This window comes from Rhinatrema bivittatum, chromosome 9, assembly GCF_901001135.1.
Source record: "Rhinatrema bivittatum chromosome 9, aRhiBiv1.1, whole genome shotgun sequence".
In the NCBI taxonomy this organism is placed as follows: domain Eukaryota; kingdom Metazoa; phylum Chordata; class Amphibia; order Gymnophiona; family Rhinatrematidae; genus Rhinatrema; species Rhinatrema bivittatum.
Genome location: NC_042623.1, coordinates 231148824 through 231173504, shown reverse-complemented (window position 1 = coordinate 231173504; position 24681 = coordinate 231148824). Strand labels below are relative to the sequence as shown.

At 43.0% G+C, this 24681-nt stretch overlaps 1 pseudogene; it reads left to right on the top strand.

Annotated features, from left to right (window-relative positions):
- The first annotated feature begins 506 nt into the window (after positions 1 to 506).
- The window catches only part of LOC115099632, a 33017-nt pseudogene continuing 8842 nt past the window's right edge, over positions 507 to 24681 (top strand).

The window sequence follows — 24681 nt, the reverse complement described above, 5'->3', positions numbered from 1 at the left end:
ATCACGCTCCGACACAAATAATTAATATGCCCAAGAGAGATATACCAGCATGGTCAGAAGTTGAGAATACATCCAAGATAGAAATAGAAGCTCTGATCAAGAAGTTGAATTCAGCTAATCATCCGTTCAACCTGATTAATACTGTAGTTTTAAAGCAATGTGTAGAAACCATCAGTCCCTTTCTAGTAGCATTGGTGAACCAATCCCTAAATGAAGGCAGTATACATGCGATATTAAAAAACGCTATAGTTAAGCCGATCTTGAAACAAAAGGATTTAGACTCTTCGAACCTAAAAAATTTTAGACCGATATCAAATTTGCCTTTCCTGACTAAATTAATCGAAAAAGTAGTGAATAGACAATTAAGTGACTACCTGGAAAATAATGAGGTATTATATTTGTCACAACATGGTTTTCGAAGATTATACAGCACTGAGACACTGTTACTTTCCTTATCAAACACCATTCTGAGAGGATTTGATCGAGGCCAAAGCTATCTGCTTGTAATGTTGGATCTTTCAGCTGCATTTGATACAGTAGACCATAAGATTCTCCTTATGAGGTTACAGGACATAGGCCTGATCAACAGCACCCTGAAATGGTTTACATCGGTTTTTGATAATAGAACGTTTACAGTGAAAATTAAATATTGTATTTCAGATAAGGTAAATTTAGCCACTGGAGTGCCACAGGGCTCTGCCTTGTTGGCTACCCTTTTTAATATTTATTTGCTCCCCCTGTGTCACCTGCTAACTGGTCTTAGTTTAACTTATTTCATTTATGCTGATGATATTCAGATTTTATTTCCAATCGAACACAGCTTAGAAGATACTTTTAGAATTGTTGGAATGTATTTAAAAATAATTGGTCAACTACTTGCCCAAATGAAATTGATTTTAAATTTGGATAAATCTGTTTTTATGGTTTTAGATAGGAAAAATATCAACTTAGAGCAGAAAGTAATTACTCTGGATAACCAAGCAAGTTTTAAGTTAGTTGACATAGCCAGGAATTTAGGTGTTTCTATAGATTATGATTTAAATTAAGTCCACATTTCAAAAAAAGTAAAAGAAGGCTTTGGTAAACTGATATTAAAACACCTGAAGCTTTTACTTTCTTGCGAAAATTTTAGATATGTGCTCCAGGTGTTGTTATTTACGAGACGACTATTGTACTTCCACCATGCTAGGCGTCCCAAAAACAATCATTCACCCTTTACAGGTACTTCAGAATGTTGCAGCTTGGATTCTAACAAACACAAGAAAGAAAGATCACATTAACCAAGTCCTGAAAAATCTCCATTGGTTACCGGTTGAATACAGAATAAAGTACAAAACATTATGTATTATTCACAAGATTTTATACAGCAAAATGGCAGACTGGTTAAACTCTATTATTAGACTTCATATACCTCAGCGTGATCTAAGATCCGCCAATAAAGGCCTTCTTACAATACCTACTGTAAGATCTGCCCACCTGAGCGAGATTAGAGACTGTGCCATCTCAATTGCAGGGCCAAAACTTTGGAACAGTCTGCCACAAGATTTAAGACTTCAGCCTAATCTGAAGAAATTTGAAAAAGATCTAAAAACGTGTTTTTTCCAGCAAACATATGGGGTTGATATGCAAGATACAGGCTGAGATCCATGATACGAGTTAGGAGTCACATATGTCTTATGCTTTTACTTTTCCTTCTTAGCTATAATGGATAATTTCCTTTTAGTTGTAATTTTTAATTTTTGTATTTTATTTTTATTGGATAAGTTTATGTAATTTTTATTCCTATTTAATATTTTATTTTTCTTTTAACTTGTAAACTGTGAAGATAGAAAATTGTTTTCTGTATAACGGTATTAAAAAGTTGTATAAATAAATAAACGTTACTGTTAAGGGTAGTAACTCCCGCTCCTTGCAGGTTACCCCCATGTTACTGTTAAGATAGTAACTCTCGCTCCTTGCAGGTTACCTCCGTGTTACTGCTAAGGGTAGTAGCTGCCGCTCCCTGAAAGTTACCCCCATGTTACAGCTAAGGTTAGTAACTGCCACTCCCTGCAGATTACCCCCATGTTACTGTTAAGGGTAGTAACTGCCACTCTCTGCAGGTTACCCCCATGTTACTGTTAAGGGTAGTAACTGCCACTCCCTGTGGGTTCCCCCATGTTTCTATTAAGGATAGTAACTGCTGCTCCATACAGGTTACCTCCTATGCATTCTGTTAACGGTAGTAACCACCACTCTTTGCAGGTTACCCTCCCCATATTTCTCTTAAGGATAGTCATTGCCACTCTGTGCAGTTTTTATTTATTTATTTATTTATTTATTTAACAACTTTTTAATATACCGACGTTCGTATGGCACATCACGCCGGTTTACAATTAACTCAAAAGGAGGAAATTACAATGAACAGGGGAAGGGGGGTGGGAGCAGGCGAGAAAGAGGAGAGGGGTGAGGGAGACAGGAGAGGAGGGAAAAGATAGGTAGCATGGAATGGAGAATAAAAGAACAACTGTTAAAATAGCAGGAACTTATTTACAGAAGGATCTATTTACAGTGGTTGCAACTAAAGTAAGATTGTTTATCTCAGTTTAACTGTATAATTTTGTAAATTGCAGTACGATAAAGGGAGGGGCGGAGGGGGGATGGCAATGAGATATTGCCTTAGGATAAGGGGGGAGGGGGGGAGTAGACAAGGAGAGGGGTACTAGGGGTGCATCTAGGTTTGGTTGGTTTCAGGATAGGCCTTTCTGAAAAGCCAAGTTTTTATACCTTTTTTGAAGGTGGCCAGGCAGGGTTCAAGGCGGAGAAAGGTGGGAAGGGAGTTCCAGAGTGTAGGGCCCGCTATGGTAAAGGCCCTTTCTCTCGTGGAGGTGAGGTGAGCAATTTTGAGGGAGGGGGTCTGTAGGGTACCTGCGAGGGAGGATCTGGTTGGACGGTTGGTTATGCGGAAGTGAGGCGAGTCCTTGAGCCAGGGGTTGGTTCTGTAGAGCAGATTGTGAAGGATGGTGAGGGTTTTATACTGTATACGGAAGGTTATCCCCAAGCCCATAAAAAAAATTACTGCTAGTAACATTTTTACTGGGTGATGAGCCTTCTTGAAAATTCTGACAGTGCTGCTAAACATGATTTGCTTATGGACTTGGCCACAGATGCAGTCCTCTGTTTTTTCCCTTATGTCTGCGTTCTCATTTAGTGCAGGGTTTCTTCATAACATAAAAGGTAACAGGTTCTCTTCACCTTCATTATCTTGAGCATAACCATGTAACAGCAGGTTCACAGTACTCACAGTCAATCCAGTCTGGGTCATAATATTCCAGTAGCTTTCATAAATACCAACAAGTTCAGCAGATGCTCAGGATTACAGATCTTCCTTATCCCAGGGGTCCACAGCACAACTTACAGCTTTCAAATTGCTGGGAACTCTGGGATATTCCGGATGATCCCTTATGAACCCCTTAGGACCAATCCAAGACCTCCAGGATGGGGTTACAAGGCTGTCTGGCTAGAAGCAGGTATGCAAGCCTTCTCAGCTTACTTGGCTACAAATAGCATGAGCCATCCTTTATTTATTTATTTATTTTACTGATTTTATATACCGTCATTCGGTGTAGCCATCACAACTGTTTACACCAGTAATAAAATTACATTAAATTAACTAAATCACATTAATTCAAAATAAAATAAAGTATTAAAAGATAACAATTGTTAAAATAAAATAACGACTTAAAATCAATACAATAAGTATAAAATACAATAAAATTATCTTCAAGAGCATAAAAGTGAGGAAGAACAGTAGTTGGTAAAACGAATATGAAGAAATAAAGAAATGGTTCTTAAGGGCATTATAAAAGCAAAAGAAAAAGACATAAAAGTAACAGGATGTGGTGTATGAGTGTCTCATTGGGAATCATTAAAAGCCTTCATACATGGCCAGGTTTTGACCTCTTTTTTTGAATATTTTTAAATGTGTTTGTGGCTCTACAGTAGGAATCCTTCCTAAAAACACTGCCAGGATCCTTCAATATTTTCTGTAAGCTTCAGCTTTGCTAACTGCTTCAGAGCATCCATGTTGCTGCTATCAGTGACAATGTTTTCACCAGAAGGGGGCACTTTTCCCTCCTTGCTGCTGTACAGTACTGGCACCATCACACTATCCATGCTCTCCACCTCTCTGTGTTTCAAAGTGCCACACTGCTCAGACTAATTTCTACAACTGGATTTACTGCAAGACATACCTTCTTTATTCAACTCAGAACAATTAACTGGAACAGGAAGTCTTACATACAAGAGGAATAAGCCATTATGCTTTAGGTTACAGGTAAGTACAGGTTAGTAGAAACTTGGAGGACCCGATACTGGTCCACTGTCACCACTTCCTTCAAATATCCGCTGTGCTTTCTAAATCCTGGTCAGACGTAATCCAGCCTAGCTTTTGAGCTCTCACAGGATCATCGTCAAGGCCCATGATGAGTGCAGTCCATGAAAAGTAAGAATTTAGCACAGATTAACTAAAATTACAGTACCTGTGGTTCAAAATGCATCCATTAACATTGCAGTCTGTGTGTGCTATACCATTACCATATAAATGCCATCACTATGCTTAGATAATTAGAGATGCGGGAATACACAGCAAATAGACAGATTGTGTATTGCAGAGATTCTTTCTTTTTACTGTTCTCAATAATTAAATTCCACTCACATTTTTGCAGCATAATTTGAGCACGCTCTGTATAGATATAAAATCTATGTCTATTGTGCTGCAATTTATACTGGAAATGTTTATTTGCAAATTCATAAAACAGCTCTATGTTCAAAATCCTGGCATTTATCTGAATGTGAATGCAAAGGACATTCCTGACAAGGCACCAAACTCATCTATTTAGGCATAATGTTCTGGTTTTTCAAAGACATTCCTAAGGAAAAACCTGCATTACTGACGTTAATTAATGGACTGAACTTGAGTTTGGTATCGCAGCTCAGTGAAGGTGGAACTTTTTTTTTTTTTTTAACATTGTACATCTCTGGAATCTTGAAATGTGTTTGATGTGAAAAGGCATTCTAACATTATTTTAGCACCACAAGATTTGTCTGTTTGAAAGAAGTCTCCACAATAATACACTGAACTATGAACTTATAGGAAACAAGCTTTCAGTCTAAATGAATAAACAACATTCTCTTTTTCTGATTGGGCCAAACCACAAATTCTCTCTTCCCCTTCTCTCTCTCTCTCTGTATAATATATACTGCATGTATATGTGTACTTCTGTCTGTATGCAGTATCTACAGACACAGAGGGGCCAATGCAATATAAATCGCAGAAAGCGGGTGCTGAAAAGTCAGCGTCCGCTTTCCTAATGTGCGCATGGTGCCCACAAGGGGGCACCATGCAATATCCAAATTAGGGAGTCGCGGATGCCCGTTATGAAGGCCGACGCCGGTAAACTCGACATCGCTTTTTATAACTGACCATCTGCCGAATTTTTTTTTTTTTTACTTAAAATAAGAAGTACAGAAAAGCAGTTTTTTCTGCTTTTCTGTATGATCACATTTTTCTTTGCATGCGGAGTGAATGAGTAATAGCGCTCATCACATGCATTTGCATGTGATGAGCGCTATTACATTCACTCCGCATCCGACGTGGGTTAAATAGGCGCTAATCCCGCTATTGCATTAGGGGGCGGATTAGCGTCTATTTAACCCGCGTCGGAGTGCGGGTTATACAGTGCGCTCGGCTCAGCGCACTGTATAACCCGCACTCCGCTTTGCAAGACGAATTGTAGCAAACAAATCATGAGGTGCAGCTTAGAAAACTCTCTCATGGAGAGGCTTCATAAAGGATACATAAGGCGTTGTTGACTGAAGTCTCACATTGCCACACCCGCTCCATGCAGAGGGAAATTTTTAAACTGCCCGTAGGAGTGCAGTCGGTAAGCACCTTCTTGTTCACAGACTTTGTACCAGTTTGCAAGGGGAAAGCTTTTCCCATTGAAAATTGAACAAGAAAAAGTTCCCCTCACAACTTTCCAAAAACTATGGTTTTTGTGCAGACGCTTTTTCAGGGCAAGGTTAAGCGCAGACTTCTGAGAATTTTAAAGTACGTGCATACTTGCCAACCGTGCTGCAGAACCACCTCCCTTGACCGTGGATAAAAATTATATGCCTAGTTGTGCTAGGGTGGGCAGTTTTCAACCTCCCCCCCAAGTTCCTTGGGTAAACCATGGTTTTCCCTGCAGAAAAAGCCCTGAAAATTGCCTTTTCTACAAACACCACTGACCATTTTTGTAACCACCTTTTGGACCAATTTATATCCTTGTGAAGGTGCAGACTCCAGAACTGTACCCAGTACTCCAAATGAGATCTCACCAGGGTTCTATATCGGGGCAATATCACCTCCCTTTTTCTGATGACCATTCCTCTCCCTATGCAGCCAGGCATCTTTCTGGCTTTTGCCGTTGTCTCATTCACCTTTCTGGCATCCTTAAAATCATTTAAATTAGATTACCCCCAGATTTCTCTTTCTTCTTATGTGCTCTCTAGGTTTTTCAATCCTAAATGCAGAACTCTGCATTTTTTAGCATGAAATCTTAGCTACCAAGCCCTAGACCACTCAAACTTACTAGATTCCTCCTCATGTTTTCCACACCATACTGCTTGTCTATCCTGTAGCCGATTTTGGCGTCGTCAGCAAAAAGACAAAGCTTTCCCAAGAATCCTTCCACAATGTCGCTCATGAAAATGTTGAAAAGAACCGGTTCAAGGACTGCTCCCTGCGGCACTCTTTGGAGTGAAATCCATTTATCACTACCCATTGTTGCTTCCCACTCATCCAATTTCTAACCTAATCAGCCAATTTGGGGCCCATATCAAGGGTGTTCAATTTATTTATTAAGTCACCAATGTGGAACCATTTCAAAGTCCTTATTGAAATCCAAGTACATAACAACTAATGCTCCCCCCCCCCCCCCCCCCCCCACCTCCCGATACAACTCTCTGATCCAACTAAATCATAGAAATTGATCAGAATTGTCTGACAAGAGCTATTTATGACATCTTTCTCTGCACACACTCGCAACCTAGGTGTACTCATTGATAACCATCTCACTTTCAAACCATTCATTAACTCTATCATAAAGGACTGCTACTTTAAGCTTCAAACGATAAAAAAACTTAGACCATTACTTCACTTTTCCGACTTTCGCACAGTTCTTCAGTCTATTATCCTGTCTAAAATAGACTACTGCAACGCACTCCTCCTTGGCATCCCCTCAACGCATACTAAACCGTTACAACTTTTGCAAAACGCCGCAGCTCGTATTTTGACTAACTCTAGAAAAAGAGACCACATTACCCCCACACTTATCGAGCTACATTGGCTCCCAATACCCTCCCGAATACTCTACAAAGCACTCTCCCTCATCCATAAAAGTCTGTTGAATGATAACCTTAATTGGATCAACCCCCCTCTCCTCCCCCGCACATCGAATAGACTACTCGCCCAGCCCTTCAAGGATCCCTCTGTAAACAATCTATCAAATCTATCAAACTCTCCTCTACCATGAGCAGAGCATTTTCCCTAGCTGGCCCCACTATATGGAACTCCTTACCGCCTGAACTCCGCATTGAGACCTCTACTCCTAAATTCAAAAAGAACCTCAAAACCTGACTGTTTCTTCAAGCTTACCCACTTTCCCCCCATCCCACGCAGAAACATCACCAACAACAAGCGTGTAACAAGTCAAGTAACTGACCAGGAATGCCTTATCGATGTATGACTAAGAATGCCTGCTGATTTTGTACTTTGTACTCACCTATTTTTGTATATAGTTGATTGTATCCATTTAATGTTTGGAATACTGCATCGCCTTACCAGTATTTTACCCCCCCCTGTTTAATGTATTCTTATGGTTACATGTAAGGGCCCCCGCCCGAAAGTTATTTATATTCTGCTGTTATATGTAAGGGCTCTGCCCAAAAGCTTTTGTTCTTTGTGAACCGATGCGATGTGCATACGAACATCGGTATATAAGAGACTTTAAATAAATAAATAAAATAAATAAAAGCCATGTTGTCTCTGATTTTGTAATCCATTGGATCCCAGAACTGTACTATCTCTCTTTTGCTCACCACAGAGGTCAGACTAACCAGTTTGTAGTTCCCAGCCTCCTACTTACTTCCACTTTTGTGAAAAGGAACCATATCCGCCTGTCTCCAGTCCTCCGGAACTACTCCCGATTCTAAAGAAGCATTGAAAAGCTCAGCCAGTGGAGTTCCCAGGGCAACTCTAACTTCTCTTATTTCCTTCAGATGTACCCCATCTGGCCCCTCACAAACACACTTTTCTGAAAATGGATTCAGGTTTAGTTCATTTCCAGTTCTATTTGTGTTCGTTTTATGTGGTCCTGCTCCTGGCCCTCCCACAGGGACACCAAACAGAAATATTTGTTAAACAATTTAACTTTTTTCTTGCCAGCCTCTGCATATTCTTCCCCTTCCCCTGTGAGTCTCCCAATGCCACTTTTGCATTTCTTTCTGTTATTTGAAACAAAGTCTTGTCCCCCCATTTTACTGTATTTGCTATATTTTTCTTCCATTTGCATCTTTGCTTCCTAATTATTTTCCCAGCTTCCTTTAGCTCTTCCAGATTGTTGCCCGTCTTCCACTTTCTGCAATCTCTTGTAGTTTACGAATGCTAACCTTTTTTCCCTTCTTTTCAGTTACTTCTCGAGAAAACCATTGGGGTAGATTTAAAAAATTTGCGCGATCGCGTACTTTTGTTCGCGCACCAGGCGCGAACAAAAGCACGCTGGATTTTATAAGATACGTGCGTAGCCGAGCGTATCTTATAAAATCCGGGGTCAGCGCGCGCAAGGGGGTGCACATTTGTGCAAACTGCGCGCGCCGAGCTCAGCGCGCGCTGCCTGTTCCCTCCGAGGCCGCTCCGAAATCGGAGCGGCCTCGGAGGGAACTTTCCTTCTCCCTCCCCCGCACCTTCCCTTCCCTTCCCCTACCTAACTCACCCCCCCGGCCCTATCTAAACCCCCCCCTACCTTTGTCGGCAAAGTTACGCCTGCTGAAAGCAGGCATAACTTTGCGTGCGCCGGCCGGCAGCCCCGCTCCGTGTTCCGGTCCCAGGGGCTGGTCCGGAGGCTGCGGCCACGCCACCGGAACACCCCCGGGCCAAAACCACGCCCCCAAAATGCTGCGTCACGCGCAACACGCCCCCAAAACGCCGCGTCGCAGAGCCCCGGGACTTACGCGCGTCCCGGGGCTCTGTGCGCGCCAGCGGCCTATGCAAAATAGGCGCGCTGGCGCGTGAGGGCCCTGCGTTCATAAATCCGGCCGGATTTACGCGCGCAGGGCATTTAAAATCCGCCCCATTGTGCAGCACTTCCCAAACCTATCCTGGGGACCCCCCAGCCACCATGGAGACTCAGTACATGCACATTTACCTCATGCATATTCATTGCGGATATCTTGAAAACCCGTGAGAGCCCAGGACAGGTTTGGGAAGCCCTGCCATAGCAGCCTCTTCTTCCTCATGCCTTTATTTGCTTTCCTAATAAAAAGATGAATTTCCCTTTCTCTCTTTCGTTTTGCCTACTGCTCTTCTGCTATATCAGCAATACCATCAAACGGGATGGGAGTTTAGTATGAGCAATGGCTCAGGCTATCCCAGCTCACAAGGGCACACCTAGTAGCCCCTGTCTGTGTGGACAGAATAGCAGAGCTTACATTTCATCTTCCCCCAGAATTGACTTGCATTTCCAGTGTCTGACATCACTTATCCAGGGCAGCAGTGCTCATTATGTGCTAATTCTGGTATTGTATTCCAGTTCCTGCTTATGAGTCTTTTATCTGCACATCCGTTGAGCATGAACTTCATTCTACTTTGCTTATTTTCTCCTTTATGTCCAAATTTTTACAGCACAGTATCATGTTACATTCTTGCATTGTGTGCTTAGGTTTCCCATCACTAAATTAAACGTTGAGAAGCATCGCGTGTCTGTCTTCTGTTCCCTGGCTTAAATGCTTATTATGAAGACAGGGCTTGCTTCTTGAAAAGTGTTTTGCTGCAGTTACTTTGCCAGTTTCTGGCTTCCTTTTCACCCTTTCAGATACCATTCACACAGAAAAACAAATGGTTCTTATTATGTAGGTAAAGACTAAGCAGCCAGTGCCCTGAACTGCATCAATGGTATCAAACATCTTACAGCCCTTTAAACACCTGTATAATCTATCACAGGCCATTAACACGCATTAACAGCTCTGTTAACATGCTGCATTATTGTTAACATAAAATGTATGTTATGAGGGAACAAAAAGCAAAAGTATGCAAAATTGCTCATTACCTATTAGCCCAGCGAAAAAATAGCATTAATACAAAAAAGCTTAACTTCACCCAGAGGAGTAGTTAAGCTTTAGCATTACCTTTCATATGTACACGCATACCTTGCTGTCTGCAATAATGTGTGCTTCATTTGCATCTCGTTAACATGGGACATTAATATGCACATTAAATACCAAATTCACATGAAGGATCTTAGTATACTGACCTCTTTTGTTCCATCTGATCCCAGAAATCTCTCTTAACTCATAGCTGCTCCAATGAAGGGAAAGGCAAATCCAGTCCTGGAGTGCCACAAACAAAATCTGGTTCTCATGATATCCCCAGTCAGGCCCAGATTTATATAAGAACATAAGAACATGCCATACTGGGTCAGACCAAGGGTCCATCAAGCCCAGCATCCTGTTTCCAACAGTGGCCAATCCAGGCCATAAGAACCTGGCAAGTACCCAAAAGCCAAGTCTATTCCATGCTACTGTTGCCAGTAATAACAGTGGCCATTTTCCAAGTCAACTTAATTAATAGCAGGAAATGGACTTCTCCTCCAAGAACTTATCCAATCCTTTTTTAAACACAGCTACACTAATTGCACTAACCACATCCTCTGGCAATAAATTCCAGAGTTTTATTGTGCTTTGAGTGAAAAAGAACTTTCTCCAATTAGTTTTAAATGTGCTACATGCTAACTTCATGGAGTGCCCCCTAGTCTTTCTATTTTTCAAAAGAGTAAATAACTGATTCACATTAACCCGTTCTAGACCTCTCATAATTTTAAACACCTCTATCATATCCCCCCTCAGCCATCTTTTCTCCAAGCTGAAAAGTCCTAACCTCTTTAGTCTTTCCTCATAGGGGAGCTGTTCCATCCCCTTTATCATTTTGGTCGCCCTTCTCTGTACCTTCTCCATCGCAACTATATCTTTTTTGAGATGCGGCGACCAGAATTGTACACAGTATTCAAGGTGCGGTCTCACCATGGAGCGATACAGAGGCATTATGACATTTTCCGTTTTATTCACCATTCCCTTTCTAATAATTCCCAACATTCTGTTTGCAACTGCCTAGGATGCCAAATTTTAAAGTCACCAAATATCCAAGCCAAAGAGCAGCCTGCTTCTGCCTGCTTTGGTGCCATGTGTCGGCCCAGCATCAAAGAGGGCTGCCATGTCGGAACTCTACCTATGGGTGCACAAATCTTAAATTGGCCCTGTCCACAATGAATATGCATTGTATCTCATTGTATTCAAAGTATCTTATGCATATTCATTGTGATTATCCTGAAAATCACTCCAGGACTGGGGTTCCCTGACCCCGATCTAGTGCTTCATAAATAGTTTGCTGAATTAGACAAATCCTAGGCACACCCTAAAATCAGAATAGAAGAAAACTGGAATATAAGGAACGTAAAGGGTATTTCCAAAATGGGCAAGCAAAAGGACTTGCAAGCTTCTTTGCACCTTTTTTTCACCCCATCCTTTAATCGTACCCAGGACCTTGGCAGTCAGTAGGTGTTGCAGCAGCCAGTGCATGATTGAGATTTCTCTGGGTTGACAGTGAAAATTGCATCAGATGGCAGCAGCAATCTTTGGGCAGCAACCACATGTAGAAGGAGCAGGGAAATGACGTCTTAGGACACAACAAGCCTGTTGTGTTCGTGGAGCCTTGGCCCGAGGCAGGATTTGTTCTACCTGCAGGCAAGAGCCCTGAAGGTTCCCACCATTGGCAAGTGGGCCCAGACGAGGCAGAGACCCACTGGGAGCTTCACCTATACCAGCCCTCATTCCCCATGGTTTGAGCCTTTGGGTGCCGGAGCCAGCAGGACTTAGGTGGGGGCTCTGTTGTTGGCAGAAGAGGAGGTTCTAAGGTTGCTTGGATCTTAGGCAGGTGGAGGTCAGGCAAGTCCGAGGTCCGGGCAGGCAGCAGTCGGGCATATCTGTGATCAGGCAGTGGTCAGAGGCAGGCAGTGGTCAGGTGTATCCAGGATCAGGCAGAGGTCAAAACCAGGGAATCTGTCTGAGAGGAGAGGAGTGACAGATAAGTAGGGCAGGTATGCAAGGAGAAAAACAGGCGGGCAAAGAGGAAGAAGCTGAAGAACTGAAGACAAGGATGCTGGAACTGAAGACAGGATGCTGGTAGCAACACGACGTATTGAGGAATAGTTGGATCTGTTGCTGAGGCAGTGAGAGAATGCCACCGGTGACCTTTAATAGGTCTGGAGGAGTACCTCACCCTGAACATAGGAAGGGCGGGCAACAAATATTTTAAAATAAATAAAATAAAATCTGGCGCCATCAGGGCTTTCCCACCGCTGGCCCTTTAAATGGGGGAGCTGCTGGGCGCACGCGCGCCTAAGGAGAGGTGCGTCAAGATGGTCCGGCGGAGTCCTGCCGCGTAGGAGACTAGAGGCATCGGGCCGTGATGGAGCACAGTGTCCAGCCACGTTGGAAGAGAAGAGAGGTAGTCTGGCCAGGGAGGTAAGTGCGATGGTTTGTGGGGCCAGCCTGCAGACCGCTAAACGCAACAGGGCCACTGAGCCAGCTGGGTGTGCCTTCATGCCAGATGCAGATTGCTGTCGGGTAGAACGCATAGGGACAGTACCACTGTTTGAGGCAACTCTACGCTAGTTAGGCAAAGACACCTTCCCGGTGTGCCGGATGGACCTGAAGGCTGCTGATTGCTTGGACCAAATTTTGTAGAAACTAGCTAACCCATGAGGAATTATGTTTTGTTATACTCCATCTCCTCACCTCGAGGAATCTTGTTTCAGTTAACCTGTCTTTCTTAGCTGCCTGTCGTTACCCCCCCCTCCCAGTTGAATTTCCTGTTAAAATGTAATTTTCCAAATCTAATTTGTTTACTGTAAACCGACATGATGTCCACAACGAATGCCGGTATATAAAAATGTTTAAATAAATAAAAGAAAATAAATAAATAAAATCTGCGAGTGTCTGCAACTCTCTCTCTCTTTCTCTCTCTCTGTCTATCTGTTCTTTTGAGTGTGTTTTCACTTTTGAAATTTGGAGCAATGTCCATGAGTAAAAATTACCTGTGGACGTTACACCTAAGTGCACAGTTGAAAAATTGACTGCTAGGGGCCCAGCTCATGCTAAAAATGTCTTTAGCTTGCATGTGGTAAAAATGTTACTGTGGATGCTGAAACATCATTTAATGTGAGATGCACCAAGAGGGTGATTTTGCATAGTAAGTCAGAATATGCTCCTATAAACATGTGCACACAAAGCCATGCCTGGATTTTGTCACCTGTGACGGGAACCGCACAGTAATTATAAAATACCCTGCAACAGGGGTACGTTACGAAACATGTACATTTTTTTTAATTTAGGGATCTACGTACTTATTGTATAAAGGTACACGTTCATATTTTACACATGAAATAATTGCAATATGTGTGCATTTACTGCAGTTTACACCCAGACGCAGGTATTTTATAAAGACTGTGCAGACTCTGCTTATGAAAACACTTGTGCGCAGGCTTTTAATCACCATTTCCTGACATCTCCACCAGGCCACCTACACTACCACCCATTCACGCCACCCTCCACTCCTTTACCCTGACCCCCACCCCCACCTCTTAACACAGTCCTCCCGCCCAAAAACTGCAGACAAAAGACAATTGCAATGTTATTTCCGTGGCTCAGTTAGAATGTGTACGTTTGATAATGTATGCAGCTTCCAAATGCTAACTTGTGCACGAACTTCTGAACCCCAAGGAAAAAAAAAAGTCTAATCTCACTTTCTCCTCTTTTTCAATTGCTTTTCCCAGTCTGTGCCTTACCTTAATTATGCACAAAAATGAATTTTCAAAACTGGCACATCAGAACCTTATGTGTTATAACTTTTATTTTTCATAAACTATATTGCATTCATATCTTTCTGCCTTGAAATTCTGCAAATTGTCATCCTTTTAATTTAGAACTTGATTTTATTTTTACTTTTGGGTACATATATTACTCTAGAAAGGGATTTTATGGTTTAGGTAATCTTATTTGGCAGGCTTTTAAAAGTGGTTTTGTTGGGAAATTTTTTGCATATGTTTCTTTTATTGTTTTAAATGTTGTAGTATTGTGAATTTTTATTGTTAATCGCTTTGGGCATTATTGGAAAAATGGCTTAAAAATCCAAATAAATAAATAAATGAAATGAATGTATTACTTAGGGTCTGATTCATCAATGTCTTTTCCCCTAGCACTCAATAGGGAAAAGCTTTAGTGACTCTCCCCCTTCGAATTTCTTTTTATCATACGTTAAACTGTGTAAGAGCCTATGGAAACAAGGAATGCAAACATACTTGCAAAAAAAAAACCTTCATATTAATGCCTTGCACAGAGTTGCAGATTAGGGATCCATCAGAAAGAAAATGTAAAATGTTCTCTCTTGTGGGGGGTTTTCCCCTTTTGCCTCTAATCAGCCCCTGTGCTTGCATGTAATTTTATAATGTCACTTCCAATATCAAATAGTATAAATTATTTTGAAACTCCCTCTTTCCTCAGATTTGAAGCATCTTGATTTCAAGAGAAACCCATGAAAACATATGACAGAGCACTTTTGGTTTTGCTTCTCAGGCTCTCAATAAGTTTTCTCTGTTACTTGCAGTCTCTGAAAACCAACTAGGAACAGTCAGACTAATTTGTTAAATCAGAAACACTATCTTTTTTTCATATCCTATATGGTTTTTCAGCTGCTGCACAGCCCCCAGCTGCTGCTGCCTCTTACAGTGGTGCAGTACAGGCAGCAGGGTCACAGCCCCTGCTGCAACACAAGCTGAGCTTTTACCTCTGAAGCTGTCAGGAAGAACAATTCCCTGGGACTTGGGAATTCATCTGCCTTCTGATGGCAGGTTTTGAGCCAGAATGTTTATTGCTCAACCGTAAATCTTACCGCTGTATGAGTCTAACAAAGTTCATCTGATTTGAATTATCCAGGCTAGCCATCAGGGCACGCTTCCATTGCAAGATCTGATGAAAGCAAAATACTGCTGCCAGATACAGTCCAGACTAGGGGGCTTCACTAAACTCAATGAATGCTGACATGTAATTAATCAATGTTTTTATATACCAGAAAATACTTTCATAAAGCATCCCATTTATTAAAGGATGGGTGAAATTATCTGGATTATATCCAGAATCTCGTGTTGTAGATTGATAGGAGGCAGGAATTATAGAAAGGGAAACTTTGGTTTGGCCCAGCAAAACATAGCTGTGTCTGTCTTTGATGCAGACTTAATCAGATCTATCTTTCTCCCTCTCCTATCTTCAGCTGTTATGATGAGAAGTTTGTGAAATAATCTTGTGAACTTCATTGGGGTGGCTGGGGTAGAATGTTTGAAATTTCATACTAGTGAATGTCAGAATCTGGAAAATGTATGTGGAAACAGACTTTATTATCAGGTTTATCAAACTGTAAATCTGAGACTACCAGGCCAGAGCTGACTTACCCATACTTAAGATATCAGACCCTGCCAGTCTTGAATCAGTGACTCTCAGATTTGTGGGTGGAGAGTCTACTCTCTAGGAATTTTTCCATCTGGCTTATCTGTTTGGCCAGGGATAGCGCTAATTTGTCTGCACAGTATAAAAGTATAACATTTTTGCAGATCTGGCTCTATGTTGGTACAATGGATTTCCTGGACCTTGTTCCTTTGACTCTTTGAACAGCCTAGTTCCTGTCTGCCTGGATCTTTGCCTGTTCTGGATCCTTTCATGTTCTTGCTTCCCTAGATCACCCATCTGTTCCTGCTTTGCTGCCTCCCTGGGTAGATACTCACCTTGGCTGATTATTCTTGCTCCTTCTGGACCCACCTTTCTTGGACTGACTAGCCAGTAGTGCCCTAGGCTCGGACCTGACACTGCTATTGTTTTCAGAAGTGAATCGTGGCTAAGATGCTGTTTCCTGGGTGTTCTTTCTATGGTCGCTCAGGTCCCCTCCATAATTTAACAATATAGCTGAAACCCTTTGCTTGGGCGTATAGTCAAATGTGTGCAATAGTGCAGGTCAAGGGAACAGTCCAGTGTGCAGCAAAACAACATTAACTAGGCCACCGACTTAACATAGAAACATAGAAACATAGAAATGACGGCAGAAGAAGACCAAACGGCCCATCCAGTCTGAAGCCAAAGATGATTACAGTACGCAAATAGAAAAGAAATCAATAATAATTGACAAACACTTGCTAGATAACAGTAAATAAAATATCCCAAAATAGGCAGAGAATCAAAGTAATAGAACAAGAATTAATGTTCTTGTCTTCATGCTAATAATTTTTTTTAATCAATCAGGATAAAGTATCCCATTAATCATTTTTCGTGTTTTTTTTAGATTCAGAATGAGTTATCCTTCTTGCCCCATCAGTAACATTGATAGTTAATTAAATGTACATGTTCCTTGATACTTCAAAGAGGGACCCTGGTAGATATTCCTTGAACTTGAGGGAGAGCCATTTCCAATGTCAAATGACACTAGAAAGAAACGTATTCCTGACAGATCATGACTGACCTGCTGGCATCTCTGTTTTCATTCTTTGCCTCTTGGATCATTGCATGAGGAATAGGGCTTCCCCACCCCACCCCCAATCAAAAAAAAGAAATTGCCTATTTCTGTCTTTCATATTATTAACTGCATGGAGTAATTGTGGTTTTTGTATTGTTTATACTAATAGTCATTATTTTAGAAGTGTTACATTCTTTTCTCTTTCAGTTGTGAAATGTTCCTGTGGAAAAGATCTGTTTTCTCTTTTACAGGGATCCATTAAAGCAATATATTTCAACATTTCATTGCAAGTATTATGTCAGGTCTGTCCATTTTATGAGGCTCATTCCAATTCCAGCCAGCAGATAGTGCTGCAAGCTGCTTGGACTATCTATCTAGCCTCCCAGCTGTGTGCTTCGCTTCTCACTTCCCCCCAATGACCATCTTGTTTCCTGCCTAGACATATATTTATACTCAGGCCTTTCTTCAGTCACTTGCCAGAGCTTGGTTCTATCTCCTGGTCCTCATACTTGGCTGTCCTTGTTACTAAATCCAGATGCTTTCCTTCAGCATTCCTGCCTGATCTCCTTTTTGTTCCTAAATTCCTGGTGTGCTCCAGCTACTTGCTGTGTTCCAAAGTTCGAACTTGCTTGTATCAGGAACTACTCCTGTTCCTCTAGCCTTGCCAGCCACCAGCACCTGAGAACTCAAACCAAGAGGAAAATAATTGGCATAGGAAAAAGAGGTTGAACTTTCATGCTTTTGTATGGTTGGCCTGGATTTGCCTCTGCAAGACATTAGGCTGCTCATTCCTGGGGCAACCTTCAGATGACTATTGTCACATATTTGACAAGCTATTTGTGAGCATAATAATGTAAGATGAATGGAAGCATAAGCATTCAGGATATGCAGGGCTGCATAGATGTTTTGCAGCCCATCCTTTTGTACTAATTAGGAATTCCAGCATGACCTTTTTAGTCTCTGTGGATACTTTTTCATACATTTCTCAAAGGCTGACTACATTTAGGGAGAAAATGGTAATCAATCCCTCTAGCACCTTCATTCCACAAACTAATTTTTCATAAAAAGACATAACAAAGATGCTGATAGCTTAATTGAGTTGCATTCAGAAAAAAAACAATGATTTTATCTTGCCAGAGAGAAACAAAACATGTCAGCAGATAGGAACCAATAAGTCCAACTGGTCTGCCAATCTGTGCCCTACTGTGCTGCCTCGTCCAATTGGATCAGTAATCTTCTCCCTCCCTCTTCCCTACCACTATGGTCCCTTTGGGGGTACTTTTAAGAACGGCTGCAATGCATAAAATCTGCAGGTGGTTTTTATCTGCAGACCTTACACCAATTTTCAAAGTGAAAGTACACACGGACTTTCACTTTGACAATTATTCCAGGTAAACTACCCCAAAACATATATACCCACTGACATCTGCAGGTAGTTCTTCCAAGAAATGATACAAAGAAAGTACAAAAGTGTGCGCATCGTTCCAAAATCCTCCCCAGCCCCGCTCCCGGGAACTTTACGCTGCATGTAAAAGTACATGCAGAGGCCATGTGTGTGTACTTTTCCACACATATAGAGCCCATTTCCATGGGTAAAACACTGTTTAACAAGGAAATAACTTTAAAAATTGCTTGTGTCTATCCCAGGCACGCTTGAATTCTGCCACAGTTTTGGTTCCTATAACTTAACTTCCACTGGAAGTCTGTTCCTGATGTCCACCAGCTTCTCAGTAAAAAGAATATTTTTTCAAATCCCCTTTGAGCCTTCCAGTCTTCTTTTTCATAAAATGTATGGTTTTATTCTTGTTTAATTTTGGGTGGAAAATCTGTGTATTCAGTGCATTGTAAAAGTAATCCCTGTTCCTCCAGCTACTAGAGTTTAGGGCTCACTTGGGAGTATTAGGGTCAAACTTTGATCCATACTCCCAGGTTTTTTCCTGACCAGGGGGAAGATAGTCTTACAGGGCCCTTAGGCTGTCTGGAAGTCTTCTGAAACCTTCCAGTAAAAATATCATACTGCTCACACAGTCTGGTGATGATCAAAAAAATATACCCTTTACTGGAATAACTGATGCAGATTAATAAAATCTGTACATTGCACAACAGAGAACAGTGCAATTCATACGGCAAAAACAAGACAGTACACAGTCTAAAAAAACAGTCAGTACAAATGTTTACACACTAGGGGTTTTCTTCCTCCACTAACCACCAGCTGAGGTACATTTTGGAGCTTGGAACCTCCTGATATGGTTAAGCTGTGTTTGGGTGGATCCTTGGGTACTGTGGCAGATGACCACACCCAGAGGAAGGAGCCCCGTGAGGAGCCACAGTACTAGGCTAGACTCAGAACGCACAAACACAGATAGTTCTTTATTATACAGCTTAAAGAGTACCACCAGAGGTGGCAGTAGTGAGGCAGTCTGGTAGTAGCAGTCTCGGGGACCTCGGCAGAGGGAGCCCTTCTCACCCAGTTGGTACAGGAAGGTTCCGAAGCAGATTTCCCAGCTAGGTAGTACTGTGAATGAGACAGAGAGTTAGAGTACTCACTAGGTGTTTGCTATAGGTATGCGATTCCACCAGGTTGAAGCAGAAAGTGCAGGCACCCAGGCAGGGAGAGCAGGCCCTCGAGGAGCAAGTACCTGTTCCCTGTAAGGCACCTGAAATAAAGCAGAGGGCCCCCGAGGAGCGGGTACCCAGGTTAGCAGTTACCACGAAGGGCAGAGAGAGAGCTTCCAGCGGCAGCACGGAAGCGGCAGAGTAGCGTAGACAGGAACGGATTCGAGTCCTTGCTAACTCAACGAGCTAGCAAAGCAGAATAGGTTATATACCCGGATGGCATGACGTCAGCAAGGGGGAACGCCCCCAAGGTTCGCGCCAAGGTTGGAATAAAGATGTGGGTGACGCGCGCGCGCCCCAGTAGGTACCTGGGAGGAGCATAGCGGGAGGCTGCACCATAGCTGTTCCGGGGATGCCGGAGAGGTCGGCTTGTAGACGTGGTAAGCAGGAGAAGCCGTGAACAAGGTGAGGCAAAAGGGGCGAAGCCGTCTAGCACCGACGGACGCAACAGTACCCCCTTTCAAAGGGCATTCACGCTGTTTCCTACCAGGTCTTGGTTTCTTAGGATGAAATCTATGGAAGTCCTGTAGCATCTCTTTGTCCAAGAGTTTTCTTCAGTTCCATAACCCTCCCATGATATGAGGTATTCCCATACTCTGCCTCTTTTTCTCACATCGAGAATAGCGTCTACTTTGTATTCGATGTGTTCTTCTGCATCTATAGGAGTAGCTTCAGGTGTCTTGTTGGAAAACTCACTACAGATCAATGGCTTCAATAGTGAGACGTGGAACGCATTATGAATCTTCAGTGTAGATGGTAGCTTCAGACTATAGGTGAGATTGCCTAATCGTTGGAGAATGGGAAATGGTCCAACGAAGCGTAGAGTGAAGTGAGCTGAAGGTAGTTTAAGTCTTAAGTGCTTAGTGGATAGCCAGACTTTGTCACCAGGCTGGAAATCTGGAGCTTTGCAGACCCGTCTAGAATGGGTAGATGTGAATCGGTTATTTACTCTTTCAGATATTAGAAAGACTAGGGGGCACTCCATGAAGTTAGCATGGGGCACATTTAAAACTAATCGGAGAAAGTTCTTTTTTACTCAACGACAATTAGACTCTGGAATTTGTTGCCGGAGGATGTGGTTAGTGCAGTTAATATAGCTGTGTTTAAAAAAGGATTGGATAAGTTCTTGGAGGAGAAGTCCATTACCTGCTATTAAGTTCACTTAGAGAATAGCCACTGCCATTAGCAATGGTAATATGGAATAGACTTAGTTTTTGGGTACTTGCCAGGTTCTTATGGCCTGGATTGGCCACTGTTGGAAACAGGATGCTGGGCTTGATGGACCCTTGGTCTGACCCAGTATGGCATTTTCTTATGTTCTTATGTTAGTGAGCATCATATCCTTTTTTAGCTCGAAGTCCTGCTTTAAGAAGCATCTCTTTTGTCTGAGTCCAAAGTTGTTGAATATCTTTGGCAGTAGATTGAGCTGCCAGGGATGACACTGATAAAGGAAGGGGTAGTGGTGGCAGTGGTAGTCATCCATAAACCACTTCAAATGGTGTTGATCCAGTGGATGTTGCTGGATGAGAGTTGATGGTGAATTCAGCCCAGGACAACAGTTCACTCCAATCATTCTGGCGATTGTTCACGTAGGCATGAATGAACTGCTTGAGTGTCCTGTTCATTCTCTCTGTTTGCCTGTTAGATTGTGGATGGTATGCTGAGGTGAAGTTGAGAGAAATATCAAGCTTCTTGCATAGTGCCTTCCAGAACTTAGCTATGAAGTGGGCTCCTCGATCGGAGACTATGTGCTTAGGCATGCCGTGTAGGTGGAAGATGTGCATGATGAAGAGCTTGGTGAGCTCCATGGCGGTGAATAAGCCAGGGAGAGCCACAAAGTGAGCCATCTTTGAGACCCAATCTAGAGTTACCCAAATCGTGTTGTTTCCTCCTGAAAGTGGTAAGTCTGTAGCGATGTGTGTCCATGGTTCTTCTGGTACTGGCAAGGGTTGGAGTAGGCCCCAAGGACAACCGGGTGGCGTCTTCTGTCTTGCACAATTTGCGCAGGAAGCAATGTAAGAGAATGTGTCTTCCTTCATGGTGGGCCACCAATAACAGTTTTGTAGCTTAGCAGAGTTCTGCGTTGGCCAGGGTGTCCTGCCAGTTTAGAGTCGTGAGCCCATGCTAACAACTTCTTTCTGAGGTTCTTAGGTACAATGGTTTTTCCTGCAGGTACTGAGTGAGTAGTTGCCAAAATAACCGTTTCTGGGTCAATGATGTGTTGCGGTTCCTCTGGAATGTCCTCAGAGAGGAATGAGCAAGATAGGGCATCTGCTCTGATATTCTTATCTCCAGGGCGGTATTTTAGCACAAAGTTGAATCTGTTGAAAAACCAAGACCATCTCGTTTGTCTATGATTTAGGCGCTGTGCGTGACGGAGGTATTCCAGATTCTTATGGTCTGTAAAGACAGTGACTTGATGTTGCACTCCTTTGTGCCAAGGGCGCCATTCTTCGAATGCCATCTTTATAGCCAGGAGCTCTTTATCTCCTATTCCGTAATTTTTCTCTGCAGGAGAGAAGCGAGAATGAGCATGGTTGTAAAGCCTTCGAATCACCGGCCTGGCTTAGTATATCCTCAACGGCAACGTCTGAGGCATCAACCTCAACGATGAAGGGCTTGGTGGGATCCGGGTGTCGGAGACATGGCTTGCTCGAAAAGGCATCTTTTAATTTCTGGAATGCAGCTATTGCCTCCAGAGACCAATTTGCAACATTGGCACCTTTCTTTGTCTTAGCTGTAAGCGGAACTGTGAGGAGTAGTTCTTGATGAAAGTCCTGTAATAGTTGGTGAAACCTAAGAAACATCTTAGAGCCTTTAGACCGATGGGTTGTGCCCATTTCTTAATTCTCTTCAGCTTCTGTGGATCCATTTGAAAGCCTTGGTTGGAAACGATGTAGCCCAAGAAAGGCACAGATTCCTTGTGGAATTTGCACTTGGATAGCTTGGCATATAGATGATTCTCGCGCAGTCTTTACAGTGCTCTTTTGACAACCTCAAAATGAGTGGTCATGTCTTGAGAGAATATCAAGATGTCATCTAGGTAGATAATGACACTCTTATAGAGGAGATCCCAGAAAATGTTGTTCATTAAATTTTGAAAGACAGCCGGGCATTGCACAGGCCGAAGGGCATCACTAAATATTTAAAGTGACTGTCCTGGGTGTTGAAAACCGTTTTCCACTCATCACCAGCGCGAATGCGAAGAAAGTTGTAGGCTCCTTTCAGATCAAGCTTGGAGAATATCTTGGCTCCCTGTAGTCTGTCGAATAGCTCTGAGATCAGAGGCAGGGGATAACAATCTTTCATTGTTATCTCGTTGAGACCCTTGTAATCTATTCATGGACGCAATGTTACGTCCTTCTTCCCCACAAAGAAAAAACCTGCACCAGCAAGAGACTTGGAGGGTCTTATGAAGCCCTTTTGGAGGTTTTCCTGAATATATTCGGACATGGCTTTATTCTCTGCCACGGAGAGGGGGTACACCCATCCCTTGGGCGGTTCAGTGTTCAGCTTCAGATTAATAGCGCAATCATAAGGTCTGTGGGCGGTAGTACATCCGCAGCTTCTTTTGAAAAGACATCTTGGAATGATGCGTATTGAGGCGGCAACCCCGGCATTACTGAGGTGGTTGGCATGCATGGTATAGGAGCGACCTCCATCAGGCATTTCCCATGGCAGTCTGGGCCCCAACGTGAAAGTTCCAGTGTAGCCCAATTGAATTGAGGCTTATGCTGCTGCAGCCACAGTAATTCCAGTACTATAGGTTGCATGGCCTTCTCCAAAACAAAGAAAGAGATAGTTTCAGAATGGAGAGCACCGGTCCGTAGACATACTGGTTCGGTGAGTTGGGTTACTTCACCCGGTAAGGGCTCTCCATGAATGGACGACAGAAGTAGTGGAGACTTCATACTGGTAGTGGGGATCCGTAGGTGTTCCACTAATCGTTGTAGATTGAAATTGCCTCCTGCCCCTGAGTCCACTAGGGCAAGAGTCTGATACTCTAAGGGTCTGCAGATCATGGATACAGGAAGCGAGAGCGGAGGAGAAGGAGCAGTAAGACCTAAGAAGAGTCCTCCCATAGGACTTAGGTCTGCCAGTTTCCCGGACGTATAGGGCATGTTTGAACAGCATGGCCAGCTTGTTCACAGTACATGCACAGCCCCAATTTCTTCCGTGTTCTTCTCTCTCTTGATGTCAGATGGCTGCGGCCTAATTGAAAAGGTTCTTCTTCACCAGCAACTGGGACTGAAGGGACAGGCCTGGGTGTGGACTTAACTCGAGCTTCGCCCTGAAAGGGTTTTCTGGGAGTCTTGGTCTCTTGAACCTTGACACGAAGTCGGCGATCAATCCTTGTTGCCAACTTCAGTAGTTCAGTCAAGGTCTCAGGCATCTCACGAGCGGCGAGCTCGTCCTTCAGACAAGAGTTCAATCCTTCAAAGAAGAGGGTCTTCAGGCACTTCGGGTCTCAGGATAATTCAGATGCCAGTGTCTTGAATTCGATAGCGAAGTCAGCTAATGGTTTATTACCTTGCTTCAGGTGAACCAAGGAAGATCATGCAGTGGTATACCGGGCAGGGTCTTCGAAAACTGATTTAAACAGTTCGAGGAATCCTTCAAGGTCATGAAGAATCAGATCCTCGCGCTCCCACAGTGAAGAGGCCCAAGACAATGCTCGTCTGTCTAGATATGACAAGATATAGGTGGTCTTGGCATAAGCTGTGGGAAAATAGCTGGGTTGCAGGGAAAAGTGCATGCAGCACTGGTTAATGAAACCTCTGCATCTCCAAACCTCCCCCTAGAAGCGGGTAGGAGCAGATAGAGGTACAATAGTCTTGACCGTCACTTCAGACGGTGTAGCTTCTTTACCTGTGGTGGTAGGTAAGTTCATCTGTGTGTGCAGTAGGTTGAATGCAGCAGTCAAACACTCCAGCGCATTCTGCTGTTCAGAGATTCGCTGGGCCAGGCCTGGAATGGCCTGCTATGCGGTGAGATGAGCCAGATCCACTGAGTTAGCAATCTGTTATGGTTAAGCAGTGTTTGGGTGGATCCTTGGGTACTGTGGAAGAGGACCACGCCCATGGGAGGAGCTCCGTGAGGAGCCACAGTACTAGGCTAGACTCAGAACGCACAAACACAGATAGTTCTTTATTATACAGCTTGAAGAGTACCACCAGAGGTGGCAGTAGTGAGGCAATCTGGTAGTAGCAGTCTCG